General features: G+C 38.8%; 1 long non-coding RNA gene across 1 annotated transcript; it reads right to left on the minus strand.

Moving 5' to 3' along the window:
• Positions 1-277: 277 nt before the first annotated feature.
• Positions 278-21,758, minus strand: LOC138411368 (uncharacterized). Its single transcript, XR_011244002.1, has 6 exons — positions 21,625-21,758; positions 20,344-20,390; positions 5,191-5,256; positions 2,686-2,763; positions 2,403-2,458; positions 278-865 (listed from the first exon to the last, which is right to left on the minus strand). It is a non-coding gene; the product is annotated as an uncharacterized lncRNA (long non-coding RNA).
• Positions 21,759-21,823: the final 65 nt, after the last annotated feature.

The raw sequence follows: 21,823 nt of genomic DNA on the forward strand, positions 1-21,823 counted from the left end.
TGTTTTTACGTGTTTAGGAATACTAAATATTTCACAAAGGCTCTATAAGCTGTAGCCAAGTGGTTTTGTTAAAAGTTAATACAAAGGCTAATAATAATAATATCAATTCTAATAATAAATCACCATCATAATTATATCTAGACTGGATATTAGCTATTGTGTTGCTAGGTCATTAAAATGCTCTCTTGAGTTAATTTAGGCAAAACATGCCAATTCACCTTTAAATCTACAGCTAACATTGTCTTTATGTGTGTATACAAGTTAAACAACTCTAAAGTTATTGGTTATATTTCTTTCTTTATTCGTTTGTTTGTATATTTTAATAATCATATCTGCAGGTGTCACTTCTCAATGAGTAGTAGGTGGATAAGGGAGAAAAAAGAAAAAAAACACCTTCCAAATTGTTAACTTACCATTATTAATATATTCAGGTAAATCTTCTATATCTATTTCTAATGGTAAATTAATAAGTTGGCTGTTGAACCATTAATAGTCAATGAATGCCAATAAGTCTACAGCCAAACATGTTATTGTTGATGTTAAGTCATTAGTTAAAGTTAATAAACCATCAATTCTACAGTCAGTCGTGTCTGTAGGTGTCACTTGTCACTGACTAGTTTAGATGGATTGAGGTAAAAAAAACAAGTAATCTGCTAAAGGAGGAAAAACACCTGCTCTGACCTTTTGATGGTAGATGCAAATCAGACAGTGTTGTACTATTTTAACTTCCTGTACATGATGCCAGGAGGAGACACTGTTTGGGGGTCGGGGCCTTGGCTCAGGAGATGGAGTGGGTCATCCACTGACCAGAGGGTTGGTGTTTGATCCCGATCTCCTTCAGTCTGTGTGCCACAGTGTCCTCAGACTGTAGAAAGAAGCTCTGTATAAATGTGTGGATGTGACTTGTGTCGTAAAACACTTCAGTGGTAATTAGGACTAGAAAAGACAGCATATGCTTGTCTTCAATTCAGTAATATGGCAAATTTTTGTAACTGGATTGTTCGTGTACCAAGGAATTTGCTTCCTGATTCATCATAGCTCAACACTCACTCTGATTCAGTATGTGAGAAAAACGTCTGCATCAGAGGTGTTATCTCATTTATCACAAGAAGTTAACAACCAATTACAATCATTAAGTCTCTGTGGTCAGAGCGTATCTGATTTTTTATATTGCCATATAAGAATGGATTAGACAGAGAGATAAAGCAGTTTGTCATGACTTTGTGTGTTAGTGTACATGTGTGAGTGTTTGTATTTGACTTTTTGCACAGTTCCAACGTCACCAACATCCAAAGTTCAGTGTAACCAGACTGAGCTAGATGAGAGTGTGAGATGTCAGAGTGTGTTCTGACATTTTTAGGTGCAGATAATGGTTCGGAAAGTCCCTAAATATGGTCATATAATATCAAAATCAGTTCAAAGTACACTTATAAGTCTGTTATTGTGAACACAGATAAAACAGGAATATATTCGGGAGAGTGTCACCAAGTCATGGTTGTTAAAACTCAATTGGTCACTGATTTGTTTTCATATGCAATAATTGAAATCTAGGTCAAGTTGAAGTGAGTTAGTCTGAGGTGGTGATGTGTGTTTATTCTCAGTCTCTTTGACTTAGTTTCTGACAAGTCCAGACAGCAGAGCCCCATGTAGAGATGTGTAATTTGAGAAAAGAAACATTAAGAATTGGGATGAAGTATGAGTCTGAATTAAGCATCATGGACAAGAAATATTGCAAGTGCAGAGAGAAATACAAACGTACACCAGTCAAATTGACCACATCAGATTTTAAGAATGACACTCAGTAGAGCGCATTCCTCCACTAAGGCCCACAAGCCTCTTTAAATTCACTCAAAAATATCAGGTCCCTAACAATGCCTGACCTTTTAAATCAAGATCCATGAATGAAACTCCTGTAAATCAGTGAAAATGTAAGAAAATACCCTATCCCGGTTAAAGTTAAAGAAAAAATCCTGGCTCCACACCAAAATTTTGTGTGTTCCCCCTGATCCATACCACATCCTTCCAGCAAGTTTCATGGATATATGTCAAGTAATTTACGCAAAATACTGCCAGTTATTTAATAAACACAAATGGAAACATAACCTCCTTGGCCGATGTAATAAATAGACCATGTGGAGTTTAGATTTTAAAATCACACAACCCCGACACTTTCACAGAACCAACTTTGACAACTGCATTAACCTGTCTGCAAATATCAGCAAATGAAATATTTATTTTCAGACAGTTTGATGAGACTGACAGTCGTCTGAGCAGTAGGTCGTATATACTATATAACTATCAATGCAACTAACAGGCCAAACATTGGTTAGAGGAAAGTGTCAAGAGACAGAACGTCACATCACAGCAAAGTGACTGTAAATGATTAGATAGATAATACTGACCTGAGTGTTATGAAATATTCATTTCCTTGCATGTTTATGGAGGAAAGCCACATGTTCTGAAAGTGAGGACAACATTCAGTGTGATCGTTGTAGGTACAAGGATGTCCTGGTACTAGTCATACCATCATTATCCCAAACCCATCTACAAACTCTGCCTTCAGTTTCATCAACTACTTATATGTTAAGTTTAGTCAATGAATCTCAACACTATTAGTGAAAATAATGCTCTCAGTCAAGAACACTTCCGCTTTTGTCCATTAGATGTCAGTAAAGACCCACAAACCTTCTGATTGAGCTGCACACAGGCAGCGGTTGAGGGTTTTCAGGGGTTTTGTGAAGTTCTTGTAATAAGGAGATTTTGCTGTAAAGTGAATGAGTAAATAAAAGAGTGAATTAAGACACAGCTATTAATATATTATGCCATTTTTCTTTTTAGAAAACATCACAATTTCCCTAAGAAACAAGGGCAGAACTGACAGGCTTTGTACATCTTGGTAAGCAACTCATTAAATCATAATGTTCAGCTTTGCAGGAAAAAATAAATAGAAAAAAAAATCAGGGTTTACATAATGGTCTGTTTATTCAACCTGATCACGTCGGGCCTGTATACTGGAAAAACTGGGGTAAACTTAAGTTAATTGGTGCAGTGGTTGAGCAATGATAGTCAGATTGGCTGAATTTAAATGATATTAAAACATTCATTTCACCATTTTAATGGACAGCAGACTGAACTGTGGAAAAAAGGGGCAGGTTAGGTGCATGGATTCATGCTGTTGATGACACAATCTGAACCTAACATCTGCAGCCTCAGCAGAAATCTAGATTCGTCAGACGTGGCTCGAATTTCTCAGTCTACAATTGTCCAATGTTGGTGAGTTTCCCCATGTGACTCCAACACTGGAAGAGTGACTCTACCTAATTCCAGGTAAAGGTCCAGAACAGTGCAGCCTAGGAACAACTGATATACTGTGTTTAACCCTCAAACTCCCACACCTCTGTTTGAGAACCACTTGTAAGTGAATTACCACCACTTTGCATAAGGGTGATAGGTGGATTTTTGCATACATATGAGCATGTACACAGACACACATTTCTATCTATACATGATACTTTATGTTGTGATAGGCTGGGATTTCATAAAGATACGAAATCAAGAGTTTAAATTGCACTAATCAGAATCCTGCAAGCTAGTAACAGGTTGAACAACACAGACATTTTAGCTAAACCACTCATGGTGCCAAAATACGTGCCAAAATACTTCCTTTATAATTGCAACTAACACAAACACTATGGAAAGTAAATTGTAGAGCATATACTTTTGCATAACATCTCCATCCTCAAGGTAAAATACACTTAAACTGTGGTGTCAATTTCTGTGAAAACAAGCACTTCATGTTTAATTCAGCATCTGCAGATGGACTCACAGTACACATCACCTGAATGACATGCACAAATGAGCAAAGAACAGAGGAGAATCTGTGTACTTATAACTCACAGCCCCCTCCCACTAAGCATGCAAAGGTATTTATTACCCTCTTATAGTTTCACTCAGTGTAGGAGACATCCTGATTTTATGTGTTTGCATATTCTGCGGAAGACTCCCCAAGTGCGAGCCCAGGTGTGAGATCCCAAACAGAGATAACATGAGAAACCATAAAGTTGTGGTTTCTCAAGGCCATTATTCAAAGTCTCTTAATCCATCGTAAACCCTAAAGTTGCCCTCAACATAAACCATTTGGTCAGTCATCCACATACGTGTCTGCTCATGCAATTATACATAAACAAATGTAAAATTTCCATTACACAACTAAAATGTTTTCTATCAAACATCACACCACAACTCCCTGTATTCACATCATATGTGAAACATCTTATTCAAACTTGGCAGAAGCTCTGATGAAAAATACTGCAAAATGGACGACAAATTAACATCTTATTACACATCCAGAAAGAAAAGAATGATTTTCACACTTGTTTCAAGGATGAGGTTAAAGACATCTTTCATTCGGAGCACCACATGTGAGCTGGCTTTACGTTTCCTGCATGAAGAGAGGTGTAATGATAATAATAGTCCACTGTGATCAACACTTCTGAATATTCATGAGGCCTTTCATGTGGAGACGGTTTGTTTTGTTTTTGTGCGCCGTGCTCCAAAATTAGCTACTCCCCCTGGGACAGAAGTGTATCTCTGCGTTTTACAGACAGCTTTTCCTAAGTGAAGCAGACAGGGAGAATCTTTCACTGCTTAAGTGCAGCTATAAGGTTATACACTAGCTGGAGAAAAAAAAATATGTTTGTGTAAATATGATATATGGGATATCTAAAAAAAAAAAAAGAAAGAAAAAAGTAGTATTAGATGTGCCTGGTCCCAGAGAGAAAATAACGTAATTGCACTTCACTTGAACTTAAGTGCAGATGAGTTGTCACTGGAGGGGAAAGAAATATCTCCGCACATGAAAGATTCATCAGAACTTTCTCAAACCGCATAACGGCTCTTCCAGGTTTCCTCACGAGAGGAGGTGGAGTGAGACATCAGCACAGAGAGTGATCATGTCATATGTAAAATGTATTTACTTATTGATTTAAATGCTGGGGCTGCATTTCTGAATTATAAAATACCAGACACAGCAGCACTGCCACAATAACATTTGGGATAATGCACGCTGTGCTTCATCCACATATGCTGTACGTGCATGTGCATGCTGATCTGTCTTCATCCATCATCCCATCCACCTGTCCGTTCTCTCCACTGCTGTTTATATAAATCCCACTCAGGACTTTAGGTTACCTGTGATATTGACTGATCTCTGTGTGAACGCTCTGTGTTGTCCGTCATACACCAGCAGGTCCTCACCTGTCAGAGACAGATCAGGACACAAAGAGGATGTCAGTTTCTGCTTATGCTTCCAGGAGAATGCCCTCTCAGTTGAAAGCAGCAGCTCATGACAGCTCATGCAGTTCACTTCAAAATACTGTCCACGTTAAACAGACAGGCCAGAGTAAATTTCCATCGATTTGATATCAAACTTTACCGTTGGTGCTAAAGCTCTGATCAACTGGATGGACTATGCATCTGTGATTGGTTAGTTTGCTGTCAGTCACCTGCTCAAGACTCCAACCACCAATCAATGTTGATCCCGATGATCCAGTAATAAAGAAGTAACAACAACGGCAAGTGAAAACAAATCAAATGTTTATATTTTGTAGTAGTTAATGCTAATGGGTTTGGGTTATTGAAGGCTGTATGGTTTTTGTATATGCTTTATTTTTGATGTGGGGGTCGACCATGCAACTGTTAAGAGCATCCACTGACAGTAAAATACTTTAAATACTAATAATTTATAATAAAAACAACAACAATAATGATAATAACATAAAACTGCAATAGTAAGAGTAGTTACTAGTAGGTAACAAGTCATGGTTTTAGAGAAGCAAACAAGAAGTGATATCTGTTAGTGTAGAGTTTTCCTGAGCTAGTTAAAATGTCAGCAATATTTCACACAGGAAAGTCTCACAAGTAAATCATGGACATGGGCAGTGTGCAAGACTTTAGTTTCAAAGGCTTGCAATAGGCCATAAAACAACAGCAGTAAATACACACATCAGAATCAGAAATACTGTACTTCATAGATCTCAATAAGTAAAAGGAAATTTTTAAAATGATACAGTATATTGCTGCAGGCTGCAATTTCTCAATTATTCATTTATTTATTTATAAGAACATGTTGATTGAATTTTCTTTAAATGTGTTGACTAATTTCAAACCACAGTCCTTTGGCCAGTAGTTGTGATCACCAGTGAGTATAACAAATAACAATAAATAACAAACTAGAAAATCTCTCCTGCCGAGACATCTTGAATGGGTGCCTTTTGGACGCCGCTCCTCCGCACAGCTGTGTGTGTGTGCATGTGCATGTTAGTGTGTGTGGGTCTGAAGTATCATGTCCTCTTTGGATAGAAGCTTTGGCTTCCTGTTTTTTAACCTGACTCCTTGCTCACGTGGAATGGGCCTTTTTCATGACTTGACTCACATGTGAGCAGAACCTGGTCCAAATGCTCGTCTTTTTCGGCTTGATCATGAAACTTATAGTCTGAGTAATGACCTCTGTCTTGTGTAATTGCATGGCTGCCAGGAGCTCACACGCATAGCCAAACATCTTACACAGGTGTTTGAACAAAGCCTTGGAGGCCCGCTTGATTTTTTTATCTTTGATTATGATCCCAGGGCGGAACTGGAACTGCTGTGTCTTCTCTATCAGATGTGTGTGTGTGTATGTGTGTGCGTGTGCGTGTGTGCGTGTGTGCGTGTGTGCGTGCGTCTGTCAGCTGAATAGTCTGGCAGGACTGTGTAACATCCCTTGGGAGGCTGGCGTGTTTTGTGAGCTTGATTTGATGCATGTAATAACCTGTTGTGGCAAATCCTCACCTGACTAATCCCTCGCTGAGGGACAGTGTGGGACTGGACCATTGTTGGGGGAAAATGAGGGGCACAGTGCAGTATGGGTATTCATCCTTCAATAACACTGCTAAGGGCTCCTTGAAAAAAGTAACCATAGAGTACTCTTGTTAAGTTTCACAGTGAGTATCAGAATATTAAAATGGTATCTGGTAACTTAGAGCATTAAAATGAAGGAGTGAAAATAATTTATGTCCTGTAACGGAGCATAAAGCACCTGCTTCCTCCTGAAGCACTTGGATTTAAGAGGTTTTTCATAATTGATGAAAACATAAAACTGATCCTTTCTTTACATACAAAGTGTCTCAAATTTAAGATGTTCACACACTGGTGAATGGAAACACTAACCTGTTGATATTTCTCTGCAAGCCCCATAATGTATAAGTCTTATCCAGCAAGCAACTGCACACATGTCAACAATATTTATAAAACTATTCATGTTTGTAAAACACTTACGACTGAACAGAGCCAAGACAACTATTCAGAAGCTACTTTTACTTTCAGATTAACAATATCATACATTTCTTCCATTTGCATACTTCCCCACCATCAACCAGATTCATCAAGGCACAATTTTAATTAACAGTGACTGAACTTGAGTATTTAAACTTTATACTGAATTGAATTCATACATAATGAGTTTGATATTATTCTGTATTGTATTTCTAATCCACATTTTAGTTGTAATATCTGCAATATTGATGGTTTAACTTTTAAATGCTTCATTTTAAACATTTTTCATCCCTATTATTTAACACCATCTTTGCATATCATACACATTTTGGTACAGTGGGTGGCAGTGTGCTCCTTGGTGCTGAATGCAAACTGTCTGGAGAGCAGGGTAACTGCTGCTTCATTACATCTGTCGACTAATTCCAGAGGTAATTTACTGCTCCAGATAAATCAGTTTCCAGCCGTGTGGCCCGTCTGACAGAAATCTGTTCCTCACTTCCCCTCCTCGAGTGCTATCGTGCTCCCAACACCACCTGCTCATGGTCTTTAGGGAGCAGAGGATCATCTGAGTCGAGGTTCATCTTTGTTCAGACAAGATTTTCACATTTAAATTAATTCCTGTTACTGAAAACGTACTTCAGATTTTTGACCAAATTCATTTTGTGCAGGCTAGTTATAATCATCCCTGTAAGGGGCGACGTGAGGTCTGTCACTGATCCCATAACCCATCAGGGTCGTGAGGGCACTGCATTGAGGAACTGTGTGCCAATCAAATCCATCCCTTTTCATCTCCGGTCTCACTGAGAATCCTTTGCCCTGGCTGTTGACTTGCAGTAAGTTTTTCCACCCAGAAACACCATGCCTGCACCACCTGACTCACATCGTTTAACCTGCCAGCGGAAGAGGAGAAGGGGGCTGTAACAAAGCCAGATATGAGGTAAACTATGGGAGACACACTTGTAGGAGACCAAAGTTGCTACCTCAACCCACAGATCCCTACACCCCATGTAGTCTAGATGGATATTAAAGGTTTGAAATATACACAATACATAGATAATGAGGAACTAGTTTTCCCACAGTTGTTCTCTTCTTGTGGTGTCACAGCTCTAACTCAGCTCAACTGAAATCGTGATAGTCTAGTCAATGACGGAGAAAGAGTCGGACGAGTGACTGTTAAAAGAAGAGCCTCACATAGAAAAAGCAAACATGCATGATGTGTCTCCACTTCCTACTACTGTCCAGAAATGAAGCCAAAATATCCCAGATACTGATGTTGCCACAATTCACATCTATAGCCACAGTCTGCGCTGTGGTGATTGGAGGATGGTAGCAAGGTCCCATCCAATCAGGAGTCAGTCTTAGCTGTAAATCATTATGTCAGGTCATCCATCTTAACAATCTATGATTTCTCATAATAACATACAATACAAGTTCTTATTATCTTCCACAACTCTCCACCTTGTCTGTCCTTGAGTTCTTTCCTCTCTCTGTAACGTGAACAAAATGTGATATTTTTGTCCTGATTTGCCTACAGGCAGCAAATGCCCAAAGGAAAAATATATAAGCAAATCAGCAAATTAGAAAAGAATGTGTTATTAGAACATGTCAGGATGAATTTAGACCACCGGCCACTATGCTGTCCAACACCTCCCTGATGGTCCATTTATAGGCGGAATTTCTCACTTTTTCAGGGCTCTTCAGTTTATATTGGTAACCAAGGCAGGATGCTTAGCATGGACTCAAATGTTTAGGGATCAAAAGTTCCCACAGAAAATATAGGATGACCTTTGCTGCTTGCTTTCAGTAAAACATATGAGATTGAGCCCAGAAGGGGTCACAGTGTGTGCACAGGCCCCACTCCGACAAACCAGAATCGTTCTTCACAGACTTTCATCATCCACCTCTCTAACACCTCACCCCTCTCTAACACCTCACCCCTCTCAGGCCTCCCCTTTCTCCTGGACATGCTGTTTTTGTTGTCTGGGATGATGAATGAGAAATTGAAAAAAAAAAAAAAAAAAAAAAAGAAAAGAAAAATTGCACCACTTCATAAATGCCAGCTGCATCCAAACGCTCCTGAACACTAAAATTCTGGATTGGTGTTACAGGCCAGTGCCACCAGGGCAAAAGTAATTACACAATCTGTTTAGGTGTCATCAGCACATAATTTCTGCGGTCGCTCAAACATGAAGGAGACCTTGAGGTGCTTATTTGTGTGTGTGTGTGTGTGTGTGTGTGTGTGTGTGTTTGTTCCTCATCAGGTGCTGTCAAGGTGTGGAAATGAAATAAGTAATAAGAGACACTGCCCTAACTGTTATGGATTTCAGATGCCCTTGCAAACAATCAGAGTCAACAAGAATCTTTATGGGAGAAAATGATGGCTGACAGGGTGAGAGTTACCTAGCGTTTATGGAAATAAAGAAAACACAACGTGGAAAAAAGTTGGAATCAGAAAACAACTCTGCAGATACCAAATTTCATTTAACCTATTTCTCTACCACTACTACAGTCTTGCTGCTTTTTCACTTTGGCCCATCCGCAAAATACTATAATTATTATCTAAAATTAGAGAGTATTTTCTTTGAGTGGGATTTCTCGAGGTACTCAAGCTTCCAAAGACATGCAGATTAGAATTGTAGGTGTTAGTGCAGGTTAGTGCAAGTCTGAAGCTGGATTCACACGTATGCATTGCATTAACGCTTGCTGGCCGGCGTATCCAACGCTTGGTGCCAGCATGATTGTCATAACGATGATCACAGTTTCATACTTGGGACAGATAACAGCTGGCTTTCAAGCTAATGTACCATGCTATCTATCGGTACAATGCTAAGTATGCTGGAGATAAAATCCACAACAAGATGAACACAGCAGCTGTTAGCCAGCTGCCTCAGCCTCCACTTTCACATCAAGGTTATTTGATTGGCTTGTGCGTGCAAAGTGAATAAGTGTTTCAGTTGAGGTCTTTAATGCATACGTGAGTCCATTATCAACAGTTTGTCTCCATATGTTGCCACAGCGATTTACTGATTACCTGTCTGGGGTGTACCCCCACCTCTTGCCCAATATCAGCTGGGAATGGCTCCAGCTCTCCTGCGACCCTCAAAGGTTAAGAGATCTAGATAATGGATGGATGGATGGATGGATGGATGGATGGATGGATTATGTTTGCCTTAAAAATTACTCACATCAAGGTGAATCTGTCTGCGTGAGGATGATAAAACTAATTAAACTGTTAATAATACAGCTGGCAGCTACCATTTTAGGCCTCCTGAGGGATGAACCTACAGTACTATGGCATATCTGACATCATTCATGTTGGCAATGATGAACTTCACTCATGTCTGGAAATTGAACTGACCAATGTAAAATGTACAACATAAATTTGATCAAGCACAACCGCAAACTCAAAAAGTCGTCGCACTCGTAAAAATGTGAAGGACATGATTGATTTCCCACCTTTGGAGCAGCAGGGAACCACAGGCAATCTCTTATTTTATGTGAAAATCAATTTTTTAGAGTGAGTGCATGAAATCTTTGGTGATTTATTAGAATGCAATTTTTAAATCACATTTTCTCCCATCAGGCTTATGAAGTGCATGGATTTATGACAATATATAGCTGCCAAAAAACTTCTGTCCCAACAAACTGCAGCAGCCGCAGTAGAAAAGAAAAGAAAACATAAGAAAAGAGAATTAAATAGTCTCCTCCTCTCTTGGTGTGTCATCACATACTCAATTTAATAGCTACTGTAATACTTTCAATAGATATAGGCAGCAGCAGTGTAGTAGGTGTTTGTGTTGTTACAGTGCATAAAAGGATCATTGGACCAAAGTTTAATTTGGGACTGAGATCTTCCTTAAGCTCAGCACAGTTAGCAAAGGCAACACAGATATACCAACCACAGACTTCTCACGACCGAGCCACTGCACTACAACGCCTCCTGAAGCTCAGTTTTGGGTCAAACAGAATTTCTATGTATTTTACTATTTAAACAAAAGGGGGATGCTATAAGTGCAATAGGGACAGAGATGTGGATAGAAAAAAAATAAAAAAATCTATGAGCTCCATTGCACACTAACCCAAAGTAATCTTGTAACAGCAAACACACTGGTTCAGCAGTTCTGTACTCAGTGATATTTCTTCGTAACCTTTTTATGATTCATTTTGGATTAAAAGGCAAAACCGGGGCATGGAAGTCTGACATTTAAAAGCTGTTGCTGATTTCCAACTGCCTCTCCTCCCTAACAGGACAAGGCAGAGCTTTTCGTCATGTTTAAACTGACACCTGCAGACTCAGGCTGGGGATAACGGCTCAGTGAATCAGACAGCCGAGCAGAGTAAAGGCATAGCTCCGAGCCTGCATTTCAGCATAAATCAGAAAACCCAGGTAATTATTTTTATTTCTCCATCAGCTCAGTGATCAGTTCCCTTGAGGTGTTTTTCCTGTCCACCATCCCTCCACCTCGAACATCGCTAACATCCAGCATCCCTCTAACGCAGTTCAAGCATCTAATCCAGTCGAAGGGGCCCCAAGGTTGGAGATGACTGTTTTCTTGTAAATCAGAAAGAGATTGTATGAAAGCAGAGAACAATAAGATGATAAGAAACACAAGAGAGAAAAAGAGAGACTGATTTCAAATATGGTTAATGAGGAAAATAAAAAACAAAATCAGAGTAAACGACCTCCACAAGGATCAAACTCCTGTTGGCACTGTGAGGCTTAGGCAGGATTTGAGTTGGAGTGCTGGAGGATCTTAGAGCATCTTAGGAAGTTTAGTAGAACAGTTGCACAGAGCTCTATATGTGCATGTGGCTACTCCTCTAAGTGTCCATGTTTGTCTATGGGTGTAAATTTGACAATTGAAATTAAATGACCTTTAATTTAATTTAGTACATTGAATAAAATATCAAATTAACTCAATTAAAATTAGGTTTATTCAAATTAGTATGTTTAAAATCCATCAACTTGATTTAATTTAGTAAATGAAAAAGTACCTAAACTAAATTAATTCAATATAATTTAGTGAATAAATTAAATTAATCTAATGTGGTTTAGTAATTATAAAAAGGAATTCAGTAAATATTAAATAAATCTAATGAACTTAAATTAATTAAATATATATCTTTAATAAAGACATAATTCCTTATCATGATAAATTAAGTAACATCTTGAAATTAGTCAAAGGATCTTCCTTAGAAAGCACTAGGTAATCCATTTATACTAAGAACAAGTCAACACTCTTTTATATGGATGGACAGAAAGGCTTCTGTTGTCTGTTTAGAGGTTGTTCAACAAGTCTTCATAGCTGCTGCCCAAGTGATAAATTCCCTTTCTGGCTCTAAAGATGCTTTTTTCTGTCTAAAGCCCAGCTTGAGGCATATAAAAGCTATGTGCAACATCGCTGCAAGGTTTGTCTGAATCAGTTTGGCCTCGGTTAATATAAACCTTAATTGAACAGTGCCATAAAAAGCACTTATCTTTGCTTTTCCTCAAATATCACGCAACATTGCTCTTCTAAGTACTTTAATGGTAAAGCCATTTCCTCTCTAATACAAATACATTTTATTAACCTCAATCTGTACCTCAGCAACAATGTATATATGTGCTATAATTTAGCACATAAAAGTAAAACGGACACATAAAATGAAAGGTTTTTTTGTGATTTAGTAACAGCTATGTGTGTTAACCCTTAAGTGAAAAGAGGCATATGTACCACGCACTATATAAGCTGGGGTGAAGGCAAACAAACGTAGTCTGTGCTCCTACTGCTGCTGCTAGACATTGGAATGATGAAGGATACATTTAAGTGCAACATCAGATTTCATGTTGAAGGAGTTCCATCTTTTAAGAGCAACTTAACAGCCGCTAAAATCATTAAAACTTTTTGCAGACCTCCGGTGATTTTACATCTTATCTCAAGGGCAGTTATGTAGACTCCCAGCTGTGGGGGTGTGGAAGTGCATTAATCAGCATCCCTGTAGCCCGGTCCACACTCAAGAGATAAAACAGACTCAAAAAGCCAGAGAGGGCAGCTGGTGTTACTGTACTTTTCAACTGAATTTAGTGTCTTTTATCATCTGCAGAACAAAAACGAGCTTGTGAGGGAGAAAATATCAAAATCAATTTTGTGCACTTAACACTTGAAGCACAGGAAGTTTTCACTCTTCAGTAATGTCAGGTGTTCTCTCCAGTGCATCATCGCTATCACACTGTCTGCCCACTTAATTGAAGGGTTAACATTTTGGAGCAATATTATGGCAACATAATGTAAATTTTTTATTTTTTTTTTTAAACTAGGAGGATGCATGCATAGAATGAAAATGTACAAAGTGACCTCTGACCTCTTAAATCTCCTGTAAGGGCAGCAAGTGTGCTCTGTTTTCTCCGTAACAGTTTTAATTTTAAATGATATTGTATCAAAATGTTACTTGATTTTTTCGTTTTTATTTGTCCTCTTACTGAAGCACTTTATAATGATTGTTTTAAAAGCTGCTACATAAACAAAGTTATTAATGTAATTATGATAAAACAGTGACTTTTTTTTAGCATTTTATTCTCGACATAACAGATTTATATCGACCAGAATACAATTTATACAAGTCCTGTTTTACTGAAACCACACATTTTGTTATTTACCTCCTTTCCCAACCTTGTTGGTCAAACATTACATTAAACTACTGAATGCTTTAGTCTTGTTTTATGTTACATAAACAACATAATTAGGACACAGAAGAAATAATTTTATTTAATATTGAAATATGGAGCCAGATCCAAAACGTACATGGCCCTAATTTCCTTTCAAGAAACATTTTTTTCATTTTTCGATTCTTTTTCATTGATTTCTCTCACTCAGTAATTCCTTGATCTTTGCTTATTCCAGACTGCCACTGATATTTCTAAGCATGTTTTATGTAACCTCATTTTGTGACATACTTTTCTATATTACACTATAATATGTCCTGAGCTGCATTAATCATCATGCTGCACACATCTCTCTGGCCTGTGGCAGATTCCACGGTCCAGCAGCAGTAGTTAAAAACAGGCTCTTTCCATCTGACTCGTACTGGTCAGGAGGAAGAGGGAGTAAAGGCCTGAGGCATGGACGCACAACATATCACGTACACACATAAACATGGGTTTGTGGAGGGAATAATCTAAATACCACACCATTAATTATAACAAATGACATCAGTGCAAACTCAATGTATATACTCACACAGCTTTTAATGAGACATGATATTTGCTTGACTGCACGACAAACACTAAAATGAAAGAAAATGATCTCTTCTGAACCACATTAAAGAGCCAATGTTTCAATCCTGTTTCTTCCACCATTCTTGCAGACCTCCACAGATTATTTCAAGAACTCATTATTTGAAGCTTTTGGAGTAAAGTGAACAGTAAAGCTCTGGGCTAATGTTGTATGGTGTCTGTTTGCCAGACTCATTTATCAGATGAATCATTTTTTATTTTGCCTCCAGATGGGTCAAAGACAGAGTTGTGGGACAAAGTTTGTCCCATATTGGGGAAGTTGGTCCCCATCTATAACACGTGAATGTTCCATGACACACACTTATTCTTTCACTTTGTGACCAGCAGCCTACCTATGAAATCTATCTTTTCTCGAGGATGTTGCTCATCTTGAACAGCACAACATGCTTTTTGCAGATAGTGTTTGTGTGAGTAATTTATTAGATTAAAGTTATTACATAGCAGAGTTTCATCACAGATGGTGTCAATGACCAGATATGGTCGTTTGATTTGATGTCGTGTGAAGAAGCAGGAAGTAAAATAAATTTTTACTGAACTTGAAAATCCTGTCCTTAAAATATTAAGCTTAATGCCATCACTCACACACACAGTAAATGGCTCTGATCATTTGTCACACTTTTCCTGCAGAACTTGTTCACTGTTCTCAACCTTTTCTGTTCTAAACTGATCTGAAGAAAAACAAATATTTTTTGATATATATTGCAAACGATGCACCAGTCAGCTGCAGTTCTCGGTTGATACTGGCTTATCATCGCTCGTTCAGTATTGCCTTAGGCTATATACTGTGCAATATTATAATAATCTCAGCACCGTGTGCAGTATATTTAGTATATGGGTCACAGTTAAGCAGACGGTGCTGTAGAGTCAAGCAGTGTCTTCATAGTAAGTCATATGTTTATTAAATATATTGCTTGAATGTTAATGAACAAGACTTATATTTTCCTTTTCAATATAGTGATTTACTGTATATACATATACTGTCACAGGTTCAAAAAGAGACCTTGTTTTTGTCACTCATGGTTACACTGCTGTAAAAACCCCTTCAACAAAACTCACTTCTTCACTAAGCCTGATGTCATGGAGACTGGACTATAATTTATTCGTGAAGTGTTTACAACTTCTAATATTTTAATGTTAAGCTTCTGTCACCGTCTATGTGTAACGATGCATGGGAATATTGTGCATTCACAAATACTGACTTCCCCAATGATCTCCAACCATCAAGTTTAAAATGCAACCTCCAACTCCTCAGTATAAAGTCCTGAGTGTATTTTTTAACCCATTAACCTGTGAAATTGGCTGTAGGTGATGATGAAGAGCTCCTCTGGGACACACTCCCCGATGGCTTAACCAAACCTCTTCTCAATCGTTTCATCCAAATAGAAGCACTCGATCTTGAGGACAGCTTGGTCAAAAGTGATACACTCTGACTGTAAGTGTTGGTCACTTATAAGTGCTATAAATACTGTTTTATAGAGGAGAGCTGTCAAAATGACGTGGAGCCAAGTCATTTTATTCTCTCCATACTTCTGATATAAACTCACAGAGCCGCAAGAATATCAGTGAGCGTGTAACTTCTCTAGATGCTTCATTTGATACGCAGAAGGAAAAAAAGTGGTTAAAAAATAAACTTCACCATTGTCACACTAATGCAATCAAAGTCACAACAGCACCAGAGCTATCATTGAAATTCTTTCTCATCATTTAAAGAAGGGTCCTTGATTTCCGAGAAGAGTATTTAGCCAGAGACCCATGGCACTTTACAAATAACAGATGTGAAAGGTGCCTCAGGAACAAGAGACCAAAATTTAGCATTCCCAAAAGAGGTGGTCTAGGTCTGATCAAACAAAGCAAGGTATAGATTGTTTGCAGTGTATGTTTTTTTTTAGGATAGTTCAGACTTTCAGACCAGGTGAAGGAATTTGAGACAGGATTAAATGATAAAAAAAAATAGTTTTCACCACCAGCGATGTGATGTGTGAACAATCAGGACATTCATTAAAAGTAATGCTAGTAATGCTGGTGGTAATACCATAAATGAAGAGATGCTTGCAAGCTACTTCAGGTACCCAACTCCAGCTGCACATGTGACATGCATCATGTGACATCAAGTGTGAACTCCCCTAAATCCCAAGTATAGGACGAAGATTAACTCAAACAGTGAAAGCATGGTGGTGATGACTGGAGCTTTTTTTTTTTTAAATCAAAATATAACCTGTGACCAAACAAGCTAATGTAGTTTCTTAATATAGAAAGGTTTCCTGTTTATGAACATACTGGATAAATACATCAATGTCACATTTGTTATGTTTTGTTTTTGGTCAAGAAAACATTCAGGAGAAGGGAGCATGAACCTCCTAACACTCCTCCTGCTCATCAGAGTCCTGAACTCTTCTCCCAAAATTGCTCATCAACTTGTCAAGGACTATAACAGTATCTCCATGAAACGAACACACTGTCGTCACTCTAAAGCACATCAACGTATCACTCTCTTTCAGCAGGAACATCAAGCCTCCAGGGCTCTGAAACGCTACTGGGGTGCTTGATGGATTCCACCCCCACAGATTAATCTAGATATCGACTGTGTGGTGTGAGTATTAGTGCGTGTCTGCAGGAGTGAGACGTTGTCTGATAGAGACAGAGCCAGTGGGCTTGGTGATCTACTGCCTGTTTAGATCCTCATTTCCCAGGGTTCATAGCTCTCTTCCATCAACCTGCAGGCAGGCAGCTAAGCCTCTGCTCTCTCTCTCTCTCTCTCTCTCACTCTCCTCCGCCGTGGTCTAATTCATCCTCACTTAAGAAAGGTAAAGGCTGCCTGTCTGCCTCAACAGGTCCAAAGGCAAGTCATTTTTATCACTTCACTTTGATCTGCGCTCTCTGTTTTTCTTAACTTTGATTTACTGAGTGGATTATGTGATGCTGCTTTTTGATGTTTCACACACTCTGCAGAAAGGGAAAAGGGAGCCTTACTTTAAAGAATTCAAGCAAAGGTTAAATAGGCAAAAATGACGCCCAGGGAAAAAAACCTTACAATAAAACATGTGCAACCACCCACAGACAGACACACACACACACACTCAGTTTGAAAGCAGATCACCCTCTAATTCAACCAGATTTAAAGTGTCTCTCGCAAAGCAGATGGCAATAAATGCAGCTTTTTTGGAAATGTACACTCTGCTCAGGTGGGTGCCGCTGGAGCAGGTGTGTGAATGTGAAACGGGTCAGGGGCTTGATGCAAATTTGCAGTTCATTATATCCAGCTGTGCATATTATAGCTCCGACAGACGTGAACTGCAATGAAAAAATCCGACAGGCCGTCAACAGTTGATGACAAATTTGGATGTAATAAGTGTAGGGGGTTGTATTTCTGTCAAGTGAATAGTAATGGTGCACTTAAATGTTGGACTGAAAACCATGACATACTACAATGACTGGCTCCACACTTCATAATGGTCCAACTTCTTCTCACCATGACGACTTTTGTGTTGAAAAGCTGGGAAAGTAATAAAATATGCAGTTGAAAGTAGTTGTGTATTGCCTTGCCAATAATTGTTTGCACAATTTATTAGGTTACTGATGAGTTCAGAGAAAATACTGTTAAGCTTAATGCCCTGGAAATGGGAAACTGGTGCCATTGGGAGAGGGCAACAATCTGCATGTGTTTACTGATTCAAGTATTTATAGAGCCATCAAATTCACTGCTTCGAATGAACCATCAGAAAGTACTTCATTTTGTGCCACCTCTGCACGAGAACCTACACCAGCAGCAAGGACAACAACAGCAATTTGTTTGGCATGACAGTCAGATTTAAAGCAGTAATGATTGGGGAGTCAGATTGTGATATTTCTCAGATACAACCGACCAATAATGAGTCAGCCTGTTTTATAGCATCAAACTAATTAAAGCTAAACTTTGAACGATACATCAAAGTATAATTTCCCTACTACTGCATCTTAATGCTTGGAAAGAAAAAAACTGTAGAGGTAAAAGTTACAAATACAGTTTCAACTTGCATCATTATCTCTTTGTAATAATGCAGCCAATATCATAACAGATCTTAGAGCAGTGGAAGCAGAGCCAAGAACTAGGCACATTTGAAGGTAGCTAGATTCCACCCTTTATTTATGCACAGTCACAAACACGAAAGAAACAATGAGTAGCATCGGCTGCTAGTCAACCTACCTTCCAAACACAACAGCCTGCTATGACCACAAGTAGGCAGTAGTCCAAACAGGCATAGAAACAGCTAACACAGATTTTTTCAGTAATGACAATTTAAGAGTTTAGCAAATGCAAAATGTAAAAACAAAAAAAACCTCTTGTTTTAGGCAGCATTATGGGGCTTTAGGTTTTTAGCCTAGTTGCCAACAAAATAACAATCAATTCCAGAAATGCATCTAGATTGACTGTTCTTGATTCTGCATCTCTTGTAGGTTACTGAGGAGACACTTATACTCAGCTGGACACCAGGTCTTTGAAAAGCTGGACGGTGTGAGACAGCTAATATCTTTTTATATTCTTGTCTGCTTTGGCTCATAAATCATCACTGCTGAGACAATTCGTGATTGGTCAGGACACACAGTTTGGAGTGAAAGACCACGGTGCTCTGTCTGGGATGTGCCAATGCAGATCATTCTGAACATAGGACAATGAGGACGTTTTCATTTTAGTGTTGTGCAAAAACTCATAACAGCATTTGTAGCTGAACTGGAGTCTTTTTTTGGGAGACCAGAGGGGAGAACATTACAATAATCTATTGCCTGCTGGTGATAACAGCGTACATTAGTCTTTTACTGCTCTCTGGAGAGTGAAATTATGTGACCTTGCTGTATTTCAAAGGTGGAATGAGGCCGTTTTTAAGCTGAGATCACGCCACGTTTACAAGGCTTATTATTCAAGTAAGCTTCTGGCGTCCCGGGTGGACAATGTCATGACCCATTCAGTTAGTAGCTAATAATAATAAAAACTTGAGTTGATGGAATAGGGTGCGTCAGGAAAGACTCAGGCCACAGTTGGGATGGGCTCCCCACCATGTAGACTTTTCATTTGGTATAATTAGAAAGTTGTTGTAGGCTACATTAGAGACTTTGGTGACAAATGACTTAACGAGCTACGCAGGGAGTCCTAATTATTCTGCAATTAGAAATGTAATTATATGTTACATCAATGGCTTAGCAGTGCGAAGGAGCAGAGCCGGAGTGAGCATCATATTTAACTACCAGCTAATCTGTCACACATGGAAAGGTTGCGACAAGCACAGACCCCCGATTTAAAGTGGTTCACAGAGTTAAGGCACTGAGGCCTGTACTCCATCATTACTAACCCAAAAAAGAATATATAACAAAACAAACAACAACTTCCCCTTAGCATATACAAATTAACAGTGGACACTACGTGATCAGCATCAGTCTGCTGAATGTTAATCTTGTTCAGTTAAACTGCGTTAGTTGAGCAAGAGAAAGTCGAGAATAGGTTTGGTGACAGGATGCAAATACTGTGATGCTGTTATCAAAAGACTGAAAGGATTGCTAACTTTAATTTATTGGAATTAATGAACCAAAGGTATTTAAACCAATTATTACAGGTACTTATGGAGACTATTCTGAAATGATTGACTGTAATGACTATTTTGAATTTCGGTACATGCAGTTTACACATACTATAATAAGCAGAATCATCTTGCACCACATTGACATGTATCTACTTCAACAATGAGATGACAAACCAGAGAGAATTTGCTTGTCACAGCAACACTCACCTGCTCAACGGAGAAGTTACTGCTGCAGGCGACAAAGTTTGCATACTCTGTGGGGAGAAAATGTCCAAGTGTTTATTTAGGCTGCAATATTCTGAAAATCACAGTCAGCAGAATAAATAAAATTGAATAACTGTTTTTGTATCAGCACGAGTCTGACTTTAAATGTGCAAGATGGCATAACTGGGATATTTTGACTTCATTTAGGGATTGTGAAAGGGGCATAGTCTCTGGGCTAAATAGTATGGATTATACATGATGCATCATACTATTTGTATTTCTGTTCACAAACATATTTATAATATAAAAGGTTTTAGATTGAGATTGCCCCAATTACACTGAGAGAGTCACAACTGCCTCACAGGAAATGTGCTACAAAACAACTGAGCATATTGCTCATCATTTTGGGGTCACTGTGAGTGTGTGCCAGGCTCACAGGCACTGCTGGGAACCATGCACTAGAGTGTTGTAGTAATGAGGCCCTCATGCCACTAATGACAGATGAGGGCGAGGAGGGTATAGTCCTACTAACCCCTGAGCTTTGGACGGCCTGCCTCACTCTGTCTTAACCCGTCCATGGCTCAGCCCCCTGTGGAAGCTTTGACTTGGATTTTAAATTGGGGCCTGAATTACACAGCAGAGTTCATGTGGGCTGTGAGCGGTCCAAGGCCATGTTTGTGCACGAGATGCTTCCAGAAGAATATTTAGTTTGGGTTATCTATGCATTCATCAAGATACACATTTATAGGCTTAAAACTATTTGCTGTTGATTTAAATGAGAGGACAGATACCACTCATGTGTGTGTACAGAAATGATAAAGACACATATTCGATGTAACAGTAAATATGTCACATTAAAACAGCTAAATTGAGCCAACTGGCTCTCTTAAGTTAGCATAGCTGTTTACCCTGCTATGCTAAGCTTCCCATAGAACATAGCTACATGCCATTTCACCTGAGCTTCTAAGTGGGATGGCCACAGGTGGCAAAAACAGCTATGCTAAATTTAAGCTAACTGGCCTAATTTAGCATAGCTGCTTCCCTACTATGCTAAGCTGCCCTTTAGAGTGGCTACATGCTATTTCTCACATCTGAGGGTGACTTCCTCAGCTACATGTGGTGACATGGCTCCAAACCACACTCACTCAGCTCATTAGTTAGCTTGGATTCATTTTATCTAGTTTACCACGCAGGTTCATTTCTTTTGCAGTCAACCACATTTTAATATTTAACATCAGTTTATATCTGATATGTAAACCCTTTGTTTCTTTGCCTTTGAGTTACCTCTCATCTCTTCCTGGTTTCCTGGTTTCATGGCTTCTCTCTTTCTTCTTCCTCTCCTTTCCATTTGATGTCAGTGGCAAACAGTCCTGACTGAAGGCTGAGGACACTTTATACTAGAGCTAGCTGATTGGGCTAAACCATGTGCTGCCATATCACGGGGGTGTCTAGATAGTTTTACTTTGTACTTCGTCTCCCCCTT

Source organism: Paralichthys olivaceus, chromosome 9 (genome assembly GCF_024713975.1).
Source record: "Paralichthys olivaceus isolate ysfri-2021 chromosome 9, ASM2471397v2, whole genome shotgun sequence".
Taxonomy (NCBI): Eukaryota; Metazoa; Chordata; class Actinopteri; order Pleuronectiformes; family Paralichthyidae; genus Paralichthys; species Paralichthys olivaceus.